The following is a 13,339-nucleotide window of genomic DNA, read 5'->3' as shown; positions in this document are numbered from 1 at the left end:
TTGCCTAATTGTTTTAGGAAATATGTAAGGCAATTATACCATGCAAGGATGAGGGTAAAGGGACAAAAAGAGAGGTAAGATTTCTATAGTTCACTTAACACCAATAGACACAAGCAGATCATAGGAAGTTACGTGTATACAATGCAGTATCTAGAGCAACCACTGAAAAAGCTATACAAAAAGCTACATTAGTGAAAAATACTATAGATACACCAAAGTGGATTTTTAAAATATGTCCAAGTAATTTAAAGAAAAGGGGAAAAATGGAGAAAGGAGAAACAGAGAACAAACATAAAACAAAAACAAAATGGCAGACATAAGCCTTAACTTAAAAATCATTACATTATATAAATGGTCTAAATCCACAAATCAAAAAATAGGGATTGGCAGACCAAACTATACACTGACTACAAAAACACTTCAAGCATAACAATGTAAGCAGGTGGAAATTAAAACAATACAAAGACATGCCATGCAAAGATGAATTAAAAGAAATCAGGAATGACTATATAAACATCAGATAAACTGGACCTCAGAAAAAAGAAAATTACCAAGGATAGAGAAAAATATTACATAATCATAAAAGAGCAAATCCATCAAGAAGACTCAATTCTAATTGTGTATGCATCAGACAACAAAGCTCAAAATACATAAAGTACAAACTGATGGATCTGAGAGGAGAAATAGACAAATCGACACTTACACTTGGGGATTGTCAACACTCACGTCTCAGCAAATGATAGAATTACTAGACAGAAACTTGGCAAAGGATATAGAAGAACATCAACAAACAGGATCTCATCAACATGAATAGAACAGTCCACCCAAAACAGCAGAATGCATATTTGTTTCAACTGTCTACAGAACATATACAAAAATAAACCATATGTAGGGTCACAAACAGATCTCAACAAGTTTTAAAGAATTAAAATCATTCAGGATGTGTTCACTTACAACAGTGGAATAAAAATAGAAACTGACAGAAAACACTAAAAAAAAAGCATGTTTTTAAGTAACACAATGAGGAAATCTCAAATGAAAATTTTAAAATACATTGAATTAAATGAAAATGAAAATACAACATATTAAAATTTGTAAGACACAACTAAAATAATGCTGAGAGAGAAATCTGTCACACTAAATGTTTACATTAGAAAAGAGGAAAGTTCTCAGGGATGCCTGACTGGCTCAGTCAGGTGAGTATCTGACTTGATTTTGGCTCAGGTCATGATCCCAGGGTCATGGGATTGAGCCCCACGTCAGGCTACATGCTGAATATGGAGCCTGCTTAGGATTCTCTCTCTCCCTCTGCCCTTCTCCTGTACTTGTGCGTTCTCTGTCTCTCTAAAATAATATTTAAAAAGAAAGAAAAGAGAGTTCCCAAGCCAATAATATAACTTGCTACCTCAAGAAACTAAAAAAGAAGACCAAAAAAAAAAACTCAAAGGAAGCAGAAGGAAGGAAATAATAAAAATAACAACAGAAATAAATGAAACAGAAAAATGACTGAGAAAATCAGTAAAACTAAAAGCTGGTTCTTGAAAAAATTTTTAAATGATAATAACCAGTAAGAATATCCAAAAAAATAAAGAAAGAAGGCAAATTAGTAATAACAGGAAGGAACCAAAAGATACTACTACAGACAAGGCAGAGATCAAAAGAATAATTGGAAATACTATGAACAACTATCCAATGTAACTTGGACAATTTAGATGAAATGGACCAAATCCTTGAAAAACACAATCTAACAAAATTTAAAGAAAGTTAAATCAATAATTTGAATAACCCCCTAAGAGTTAAAGAAACTGATTTGGTAATTTTATGGGAATGCCAGCTGGTGCAGCCACTCTGGAAAACAGTATGAAGGTTCCTCAAAAACTAAAAATAGAACTGTCCTATGACCCAGCAATTGCACTACTAGGCATTTATCCATGGGATACAGGTGTGCTGTTTCAAAGGGATACATGCACCCCAATGTTTATAGCAGCACTATCAACAATAGCCAAAGGATGGAAAGAGCCCACATGTCCATCGATGGATGAATGGATAAAGAAGATGTGGTATATATATATACAATGGAGTATTACTCGGCAATCAAAAAGAATGAAATCTTGCCATTTGCAACTATGTAGATGGAACTGGAGGGTATTATGCTAAGTGAAATTAGTCAGAGAAAGACAAAAATCAGATGACTTCACTCATATCAGGACTTTAAGAGACAAAACAGATGAACATAAGGGAAGGGAAACAAAAATAATATAAAAACAGGGAGGGGGACAAAACAGAAGAGACTCATAAATATGGAGAACAAACTGAGGGTTACTATAGGGGTTGTGGGAGGGAGGATGGGCTAAATGGGTAAGGGGCACTAAGGAATCTACTCCTGAAATCATTGTTGCACTATATGCTAACTAATTTGGATGTAAATTTTTAAAAATAAAATTTTAAAAATTAATTAATTAATTAATTAAAAAATAAAAACAAGGCCAGTCTGAGAAACTGTCAGTCAAGAGGAACCTAAGATGATATGACAAAATATAATGCGGTATCTTGGAAAAGAAAAATGACATTAGGTAAAAACAAAAGAAATCAGAAAAAAAAATATGCCCTTTAATAATAATGTATCAAGTTAGTTTGCTACTTTTAACAAACATTATAAACTGATGTAATATTCTTACTTACAGGGATGTTGGGTGTGGGGAATATGGAACTCTGTATTGTCTTATCAATTTTATTATACATCTAAAACTTATAAAATAAAGAGTTTATGTAAAAATTAAAAACAAACAAACAAAAAGAAACTGAATTACTAATTTTAAAACTCCAAAAAAAAATACATCCAGGCCCTCATAGTTTCATTGGAGAACTCTACTAAATGCTGAAGGAAGAGTTAACACCAACTGTATACAATTTCTTCTAGAAAATAAGTGGCTGCAATCATTTAGGAAACCAGTATTATCCTGATTGCAAAGACAGTACAGAAAGTGAAAACTACAAACCAGTATTCATTACATAGTATCACTGCAAAAACACTTTAACAAAATATTAGCAAATAAACTTTCAGTAATACATAAAAAGAAACATATACCATGACAATATGTTTATTCTAAAAGGCTGGCTTAATATTAGAAAATCAATCAGTGTAATCTACCATATTAACAGGCTAAAAAGGAAAATTTCATGATCACATTAATTGATACAGAAAAAACAGTTGACAATATTTCTTAGTCATCGAACTAAAAACTCAGAAAACTAGGTAGAGAGAACTTTACCCATTTGATACAGAACATCTACGAAAGGCCTCCCACCAATATCATTACTTGATGGTGAAAGACTGAAAGCTTTCCCCTAAGATCACAAAAGGCAAGGATATCTGTTCCCATCCCTTCTATTCAGTATAGTTCTGAAGTTTTAGCTAGTACATTAAGGCAAGTAAAGGGAATAAAAGGCATACAAATCAGAAATAAAGAAGTAAAATTGGCCCTATATTTGGAACGATCATCTATTCAGAAAAAAATCAAAGAAATTTATTAAACTACTAAGTAAGTTCAATACGGTCCCAGGCTATAAGGTCAACATACAAAAATCAGTTGTATTTTTACGTACTAGCAATGGACAACACATGGACACCAAGACTAAAAATATAACACTTATACAATTTATTTTTAAAAAATAAAAGAAATGCTTAGATGTGCATTTAACAAAACACACGCATAATCAGTACGCTGCAAATCATATAATGGTGATAAAAGATCAAAATAAATGACCTACTATGTCATGGATGGAAGACAACATACTGAAGATGCACAAACTGACAAAGTTTACCAGAATTACTATCAAAATCCCGGGAAGATTTTTTTAATATATAGATAAGCCTATTCTAAAATATGTGGAATGACAATGGAACCTGGATATCTGATTCTAAAAACAATAAAATGGGAAGAATTATTCTGTTCTCAAAGCTGATTGTATCACAAGAGTAAGCAAGACTATGTAGTAATGACAGACGAATAGACACATAGATCAATGTAACGCCATAGAGAACCCAGAAATAGACCCCAAAAGTACAGCCAATTGGTTTGCTAGAAAGGTGCAAAAGCAATTCAATGCAGACTGTACAGTATTGTTAATAAATGGTGCTGGATCAATCGGAGATCCATCGGCAAAAGAATGAACCTTGATCTCAACCTCATACCTTATACAAAAACCTAAACAGTCAGAAATTATAGTATAAAGTATAAAGCTATAAAAATGTAGAAGGTAACATAGGAGAAAATTTTCAGGATGTAAGGCTTGGTAAAGAGGCCTCAGGACACAAAAAATATGACCCACAAAAGGTAAACTTTGATGAATTGGATTTCATCAAAGTTTAAAAAAAAAAAAAAAAAAACTTTTTCTCTCTGAAAGTCCCTGATAAGAGGATGAAAAGACAAGCTACAGAATAGGAGAAGATATTTGCAAACCATATATCTGACAATGGATTTAAATCTAGAATATAAAGAACTCTGAAAATTAATCAGTTAAAAAAATCCAATTAAAAAATGGGCAAAAGACACAAAGAGACATTACACCAAAGAGATTCTATAAATGGAAAATATAATAACACTTTAATTAAACTCCTCTTAATGGGACATAAGGAGAAAAGTGAAATACAGGTTGCTTACCACCACTATCCAACTCAAAAACAATGGCAATACAATTAAAATAGAAGCGATATAATTTATGTTTACCTATATCCCTCAGTACCATCCAACCCCAGCACCTTGCCTAAAAAATTGCAATCAGTTTTTAATTCGTCAATATATCAAACCTGGGAAAGTGAATTAAACATCTTTATGCATACTATAAGAAATACACAATGCTAGGTGCTATCTCACTTATTATTCATTTAAACTTCCCAACAAGCCTATGAGAAAGATATTTTATTATCCTCTTTCTACAAATGAAGAAATTGAGACTCTGGAAGTCTATAATAACTTTATAATTCCATAAAATTAAAGTATGAATTCTGAACACTGATTCTGTACAAATATTTTATTTCATTTCTATTTGTGGTACAACTTAAGTTAAAACATAATATTAGAGATTTCCATTTTATGACAACATGAAATAACAAAGACTGGATTTATACTCTCACCTGAAATAACTTCACTAATTGTATACAAAATAGGACCCAAAAAGCATCTAAGACACTGAATGTCATCAGTCAACGAAGGAGTCATGACACAAGGAGAGCAAATCCAGAGCTGAGTACTCTCTCTGAGTTGAAGAGATGAGGCTGACATAAAGGAGAACCATGTAACTAGAGCTTACAAGAGGGTCCTGGAGAAAAGAGAATTACAAAAAACGCTACAAATCTGCATAGTCTCAGTTAAGTACTGAACAGCGTATGGATGTGAAGAAACTACCCAAGGCTAGGGAAAGCAACACCCAAGAATTAGAGAAGGAATCCACAAACCATAGCCAGTGGGCTGTTTTAGAAAATAAAATTGTATTGGAACACACTCAGACATCATTCACATGTTATTTATGACTACGTTCATGCTGTACTAGCAGCATTGATTAAATTTAATGGGAACTTGGTGTCACAAGCTTAAAATTTTTACTATCTAGCCCGTAAAGTAAAAGTTTACTAACCCCTGAATTAGAAATCACCAATCCTACAAACCAGGACTAGGACTATTATAACGCAAGCATGATGCCTAAGACACAAAATTTTAGGAGGGATGCATTCTCAGATGCAGACCCTGAGCTTGCATGAACCTTAGTAACACATTAAATTTTGCACCCTTGACATCTTCCTCACCACACCCTAGAGCTCCAGCACTGCTGGGAGCTGGTATAGAAACAGGAATAGCTGGGGGCCCTGGGTGGCTCAGTCGGTTAGGCATCCAACTTTGGCTCAGGTCATGATCTCACGGCTCTTGAGTTTGAGCCCCACGTCGGGCTCTGTGCTGACAGCTCAGAGCATGGAGCCTGCTTCAGATTCTGTGTCTCCCTCTCTCTCTGCTTCTCCCCTGCTTGTGCTCTCTCTCTCTCTCTCTCTCTCTCTCTCTAAAATAAATAAAAATTAAAGAAAATTTGAAAGAAAGAAAGAAAGAAAGAAAGAAAGAAAGAAAGAAAGAAAGAAAGAATGAATAGCCAGTTCACACCAGCTACAGGGCAAAAGCTCATAATTCCACAGAGCACTGGCTAACAGAGCAATTTGGCCTTAGTCCCATTAGTCATACACTTGAAAACTTCTCTGGTTCCACCTAACAGAACTTAATGGCAAGACCCAAAAAGATCAAATTATTTCTAAGTGACTTAACCAAATTTCAAAACAAAGTTCAAGAGGGTCACTGGGTGGCTCAGTTGGTTAAGCTTCTGACTTCAGCTCAGGTCATGATCTCTCAGTTCGTGAGTTTCAGCCCTGCATCGGGCTCTGTGCTGACAGCTTGGAACCTGCTTCAGATTCTGTGTCTCCCTCTTTCTCTGTCCCTCCCCCACTCACACTCTGTCTCTCTCCATCTCTCAAAAATAAATTAACATTGCCAAAAAAAAAAAAAAAGCTCAAGAGTATTCAAAAGAATATAAACCTATCAAGCACACAGCAAGGTAAATATATGAATGTCCAGAATTCCAATAAAAAATTGCCAGGCAAATAAAGAAGTAAAACAGGACCCATGGTGAAGACAAGAATCAATCAATTGAAAATGCCCCAGAAATGACACAGATGAGAGAATGAGTGGACAAAGAATTTACAGTCATTTTAGTTGTACTTCATATATTCAAGCACCTAAAGGAAAGACTGAATATGCTAAGTAGATGAATACAAAGACAAAAAAAAAAGGCAAAACTCAAACTTCTAGAGATGAAAAAAACAATGTCAAAGAGGAAAACTGCACTGGATGTGATTATGGCATATGAAACATTGCAGAAGAAAATAAACTAAAATACATGGCAAATAAAAATATCTCATAAAACTGTAAGACAAAACTTATTGAAGAAAATAATAAAGTGGAACTGATGACCTGTGGGACATTTTCAAGCAACCTAAAATATATGTAATTAGAGTCTCAAAAGAAGAGGAGGATGGAGAAAGGAGAGGAGAAACTATAAACCCACAGATCCAAACAACTCAACCAACCCAAAACACAAGAAAAATGAAAATGCATCATAATCAATTTTTGCCAAAATACTGATAAAAGTATTTAGAACAGCCAGAGCAAAAAGACATGTTATGTACATGAGCACATAACCTCTGTTGACAACATTTTTAAGTGACAGATATATCACAATGGGAACAGTATTAACAAGAGGGTGGATCAACATCTTAACAGCACTAAAAGAAAAAACAAAACCTGGCAATCTATGATTCTTTATCCAGTGAAAATATTTTTAGAAAACAAAAGCGAAATAAAATCATTCACAAAACCAAAAAAATTCAGACATGCATTACCAGAAATATTAAAAGAAGTTCTTTAAGCAGACACATAAAACCAAAAAGAATTCAGACATACATTACAAGAAATGTTAAAGAAAGTTGTTTAAGCAGAAAGAACAAGAAAGATATCTGATAGAAATCTGTGTCTACACAAATGAATAAAGCACACAGGAAATAACTACATGGGTAAACATAAGGTTCTTTTATTATTCAAATCTCTTTAATAGATAATTAACTATTTCAAGCAAAACAAAAGCAATATATTATAAGGCTTATAACCTATTAAAAGTACAATGTATGACAATATCTCAAAAGTCAAAAAAGGAGATATGGAAATAGACTGTTTCCAGTTCCTTATATTATATGTGAAGTAGTGTAACTATGAAAAGTTGCAAATAACACAGTAAACCCAAAGTCAATCTTTAAAGTAAAACAGTGAAGTCTTATAGCTAATAAGCCATAAAAGGAGACAAAATGGTATCACAAAAGAATTTAATCCAGGGTGCCTGAGTGGCTCAGTCAGTTAAGCATCTGACTTGATTTCGGCTCAGGTCATGATCTCAGGATTTATGGGATGGAGCCTATGCTAACAATGCAGAGCTTGCTTGGGATTCTCTCTCCCCCTCTCTGTCACTTCCTCTCTCTCTCTCTCTCTCTCTCTCTCTCTCTCTCTCTCAAAATAAATAAATAAATGAACATTTTTTTTTAAATCTAATATAAATGAAAGAAGAAAAAAATGAGAACAAAGAACAGATGGGACAAATAGAAAAACAGAAAGGTGGATTATCTAAACCCAATTATTTCAATATTCTCACTGAATGTAAACTGCCTAAAAACCTTGAAAGAGATTATATTACTGGAATTAAGTGTAAGACAAAGTAAAAACCAAGAAACCAAGTTGAAATAAAAACACTAAGTAAGTTAAAAGTAAAAGGATAGGAAAGAATATACTATGCGAACATTGATAAAAAGAAAGCTGAAGTAGCTATATTTTTATAAAACTCAACTTCAGAAAAAAAATTAATAGGGACAAAAAAGGGGTATTTCATAGTGATATTGGGGACTATTCATCAAGCAGACATAAAAATAGTAAACCTTTATATAGCTAATAAGAGAGCTTCAAAATATACAAAATAAACATGACAGGTAAGCAAAAAGTAAAAAAGACAAATCCAGGATTGTAACTAGTAATTTCAAAATCCTTCACTCCATAAAGAAAGACATAAAAATAGAGAAGACTCCAACAACATTATCAATCTACTAGACTAAATTGACATCTATAGAATATTTCACTCAACAATTGCAGAATACACATTCTTTTCATGTTTACTCAGAATAGTAAACAACAGAGACCATATTCTGGGCCATGAAATAACTCTCAATCCATGTAAAAGCAAACATTAATACCACAATGGGATTAAATTTGAAGCCAACTACATTAAGATATCCAAAAAATCCCCAAATATACAGAAACTAAGTAGCAAATTTATAAATAGCGCATGAATCAAAAAAGAAATCAAAAGGGAAAATGAGAAGCATTTTGAACTGAATAAAAAGGAAAACACAACATATAAAAGTTTGGGGGATACAGTTGAATTAGTACTCACAAGAAAGCTAATAGCACTACTTTACGTCAACAGAAAAGAAGAAATGTCTCAAATCAACAACCACAAATTCCACCTTAGAAAACTAGAAAAAGAAGAGCAAATGAAATACAAATAGGCAAAAGAAAGTACAAGTAAATATCAGTAAAATATAAATCATAAAAACTATGTAGTAAATCAATGAAACCAAACACTGGTTTTTTAATGAGATGAATAACGCTGATAAAGTTCTAACCAGAATGATCTGGGGGGAAAAAAGTAAACACAAATTAACAATATCTGCAAGAAACAAGGTGACATCATTGAAGATTCTACAGATATTAAAATAATAACAAAGAAATATTATGCAAAGTGTATGCTAATAAATTGACAACATAGATGAAATGGTCAAATTATTTTTAAAATACAATAATTAACAAAATGCACTCAAGCAGAATGATAGTTTTCATATCATCTATCATTTTAAATATTGAATTTGTAGTTAAAAATCTCCCTGCAAAAAAACCTCCACTCCCAGATAGTTTTATTAGCGAATTCTACCAAATATTTAAGCAAGGAATACTTTTAACTTTACTCACTAAGGTCAGCATTACCCTGATACCAAGACCAGAGACATTTCAAAAACAAAACAAAACAAAAAATAAATTATAGACCTATAGATGTATATTCCTTGTGAACATGGAGATAAATATTGAAAACAAGAATTTATGGGACTACACCAAAATAATATGCTTTCACATAGCAAAAAAACCATCAACAAACTGACGAAGCAACCCAATCAATGGGAGAAGATATTTGCAAATGACAGATCTGATAAGGGGCTAATATCCAAATAGATAAATAAGTTATACAACTCAACACCAAAAACCCAAATAATTCAATTTAAAAATGGGTAGCACCAGACTCCAAGCTGTATTACAAAGCTATAATCATCAAGACAGTATGGTACTGGCACAAAAAACAGACACTCAGATCAATGGAACACAACAGAGAACCCAGAAATGGACCCACACAAACATATGGCCAACTAATCTTTGACAAAGCAGGAAAGAATATCCGATGGAATGAAGACAGTCTCTTCAGCAAATGGTCCTGGGAAAACTGGACAGCGACATGCAGAAAAATGACCCTGGACCACTTTCTTACACCATACACAAAAGTAAACTCGAAATGCATAAAAGACCTAAATGTAAGACAGAAAGCCATCAAAATCCTTGAGAAGAAAGCAGGCAAAAACGTCTTTGACCTTGGCCACAACAACTTATTGCTCAACACGTCTCCAGAGGCAAGGGAAACAAAAGCAAAAATGAACTACTGGGACCTCGTCAAAATAAAAAGCTTCTGCATGGCAAAGGAAACAATCAGCAAAACTAAAAGGCAACCAATGGAATCGGAGAAGATATCTGCAAATGACATATTAGATAAAGGGTTAGTATCCAAAATCTAAAAAGAACTTACCAAACTCAACACCCAAAAAGCAAATAATCCAGGGAAGAAATAGCCCAGGGGCACCTGGGTAGCTCAGTCAGTTAAGCGGCCAAACTTGGCTCAGGTCATGATCTCACAGTCCATGAGTTCAAGCCCTGCATTGGGCTCTGTGCTGACAGCTCAGACCCTGGAGCTTGCTTTGGATTCTGTGTACCCCACTCCCTCTGCCCCTCCCCCACTCTATCTCTTTCTGTCTCTCAAAAATAAATCTTAAAAAAAAAAAAAAAACAAGAAATGGGCAAAAGACATGAATAGACACTTCTCCAAAGAAAACATCCAGATAGCCAACAGACACATGAAAAAATGCTCAACATCACTCATCATCAGGGAAATACAAATAAAAACCACAATGTGATACCATCTCACACCTGTCAGAATGCCTAACATTAACAACTCAGGCAACAACAGATGTTGGTGAGGAAGCAGAGAAAGAGGATCTTTTTGCACTGCTGGTGGGAAGCCTGGTACAGCCACTCTGGAAAACAGTATGGAGGTTCCTCAAAAACATAAAAATAGAACTACCCTACAACCCAGCAATTGCACTACTAGGTATTTACCCATGGGATGCAGGTATGCTGTTTCGAAAGGGCACATGCACCCCAGTGTTTATAGCAGCTCTATCAATAATAGCCAAAGTGTGGAAAGAGCCCAAATGTCCATCGATGGATGAATGGATAAAGAAGATGTGGTATACATATACAATGGAGTATTACTCAGCAATCAAAAAGAATGAAATCTTATCATTTGCAACTACGTGGATGGAACTAGAGGGTATTATGCTAAGTGCAAAAAGTCAGTCAGAGAAAGACAAATATCATATGACTTCACTCATATGAGGACTTTAAGATACAAAAGAGATGAACATAGGGAAGGGAAGCAAGTAATATAAAAACAGGGAAGGGGACAAAACAGAAGAGACTCTTAAATATGGAGAACAAACAGAGGGTTACTGGAGGGGTTGTGGAAGGGGAAGGGGGATGGGTTAAATGGGTAAGGGGCATTATGGAATCTACTCCTGAAATCATTGTTGCACTACATGCTCATTAACTTGGATGTAAATTTTTTAAATTGAATAAATAAATAAATAAGAAAATACATAAATAGATAAATAAATAAATAAATAAAAATAGGTAGCAGACGTGAATAGACATTTTTCCAAAGACTTTTTTCCATTGACATACAAATGAACAACACACACGAAAAGATGCTCAACATCATTAATCATCAATAAAATGCAAGTCAAAACCACAATGAGATATCCCCTCACACCTGTCAGAACAGCTTATCAAAAACACAAGAAACAAGTGTTTGGAAGATATGGAGCACTGTTGGTGGGAATGCAAGTTGGTGCAGCCATTGTGGAGAACAGTATGGAGGTTCCTCAAAAATTTTAAAACAGAATTACTACATGACCCAGTAATTTCACTACTGAGAAAAAAAGAAAGTGAAGACATTAATTAGAAAACATATATGCAGCCCTATGTTTACTGCAGCATTATTTACAATAATCAAGATATGGAAGCAACTCAAGTGTCCATTCATAGATAAATGGATAAAGGTGTAATAGATATACACAATGGAATATTACTCAGCCATAAAAATATAATGAGATCTTGCCATATGCAAAAACATGGATTGACTTAGAGACTAAAATAAGTCAAAGACAAATATCATATGATTTCACTTATATATGGAATTTAAGAAACAAAACAAATAAACAGAGAAAAAAGAGACAAAAAAATAGATTCTTAAGTACAGAGAACAAATTGGTGGTTGCCAGAGGGGAAGTCAGTGGGGTATTAGGTGAAAGACAAAGGGGATTAAGAGTACACATATCGTGATGAGCACTGGTAATGTACAGAATTGTTGTATCACTATACTGTATATCTGAAATTGATAAAATAATGTATTTAAATTATACTTAAAAATTAAGAATTAGCAAATTGATTCCAACAATATAAAAAAGATAATATATCATGACAAATAAGAGTTTATTTTAGGAATGCAAAATTCTTTTAAAATTCAAAAATCAATTAGTGTAACTTAACATATTTAACAGACTAAAACAAACAAAAAACCATATGGTCATCTCAAAACAGAAACCCCTGATGAAATCTAACATCCATGCCTCATGAAAATTTTCAACAAATTAGAAATAGAAAAGAGCACTGTCAACCTGACAAAGGGAATCTACCAAAAGCCTACTGATAAGTGGAAGAGTTAATACTATTCTTAGAAGTTCAAGAAAAATATAAAGATACCTGTTGTCACCACCTCTACTCAACACTGTAATGGAGAGTGATGTAAGCAAAGTGGCAGAATAGAAGGCCCCGAGACCTCACTCCTCCCACAGAAACACTAACTTTGGCAACCATTCATGGCAAAAAGTGCCTTCAACAGGGGCTTGGGATTCATACATGAGATTGAAACACCCTTGTGGAGCTCAAGACTGAGAGAAATCGCTTTGAGAAATGGGCCCATACCCCAATAATAGGCCCATCAACCACAAACCTGGGTACAGAAACAAAAGCTTCTACCCTTATAGACTCAGGTCTACCCTGCCTCATCCCAAAGTATTTTTTTACAGAAAAATTTCTATTTTATAAATATATTTTATAAATATATAATATATTTTATAAATATAAAAAAAATTCTATTTTTTACAGAAATAGAAACAAATATATATTAAAATTTATTAAGAATCACAAAAGACCCCAAATAGCTGAAACATTTCTGAAAAGATAAACAAAGTTGGAGGTATCACACCCTGATTTCAAAATATATTACAAAGCCACAGTAATAAAAGTGGTATGGTACTGGC

The sequence above is a fragment of the Panthera leo genome, chromosome C2 (assembly GCF_018350215.1).
Source record: "Panthera leo isolate Ple1 chromosome C2, P.leo_Ple1_pat1.1, whole genome shotgun sequence".
Classification (NCBI taxonomy): domain Eukaryota; kingdom Metazoa; phylum Chordata; class Mammalia; order Carnivora; family Felidae; genus Panthera; species Panthera leo.
This window is presented reverse-complemented; position numbering follows the sequence as displayed.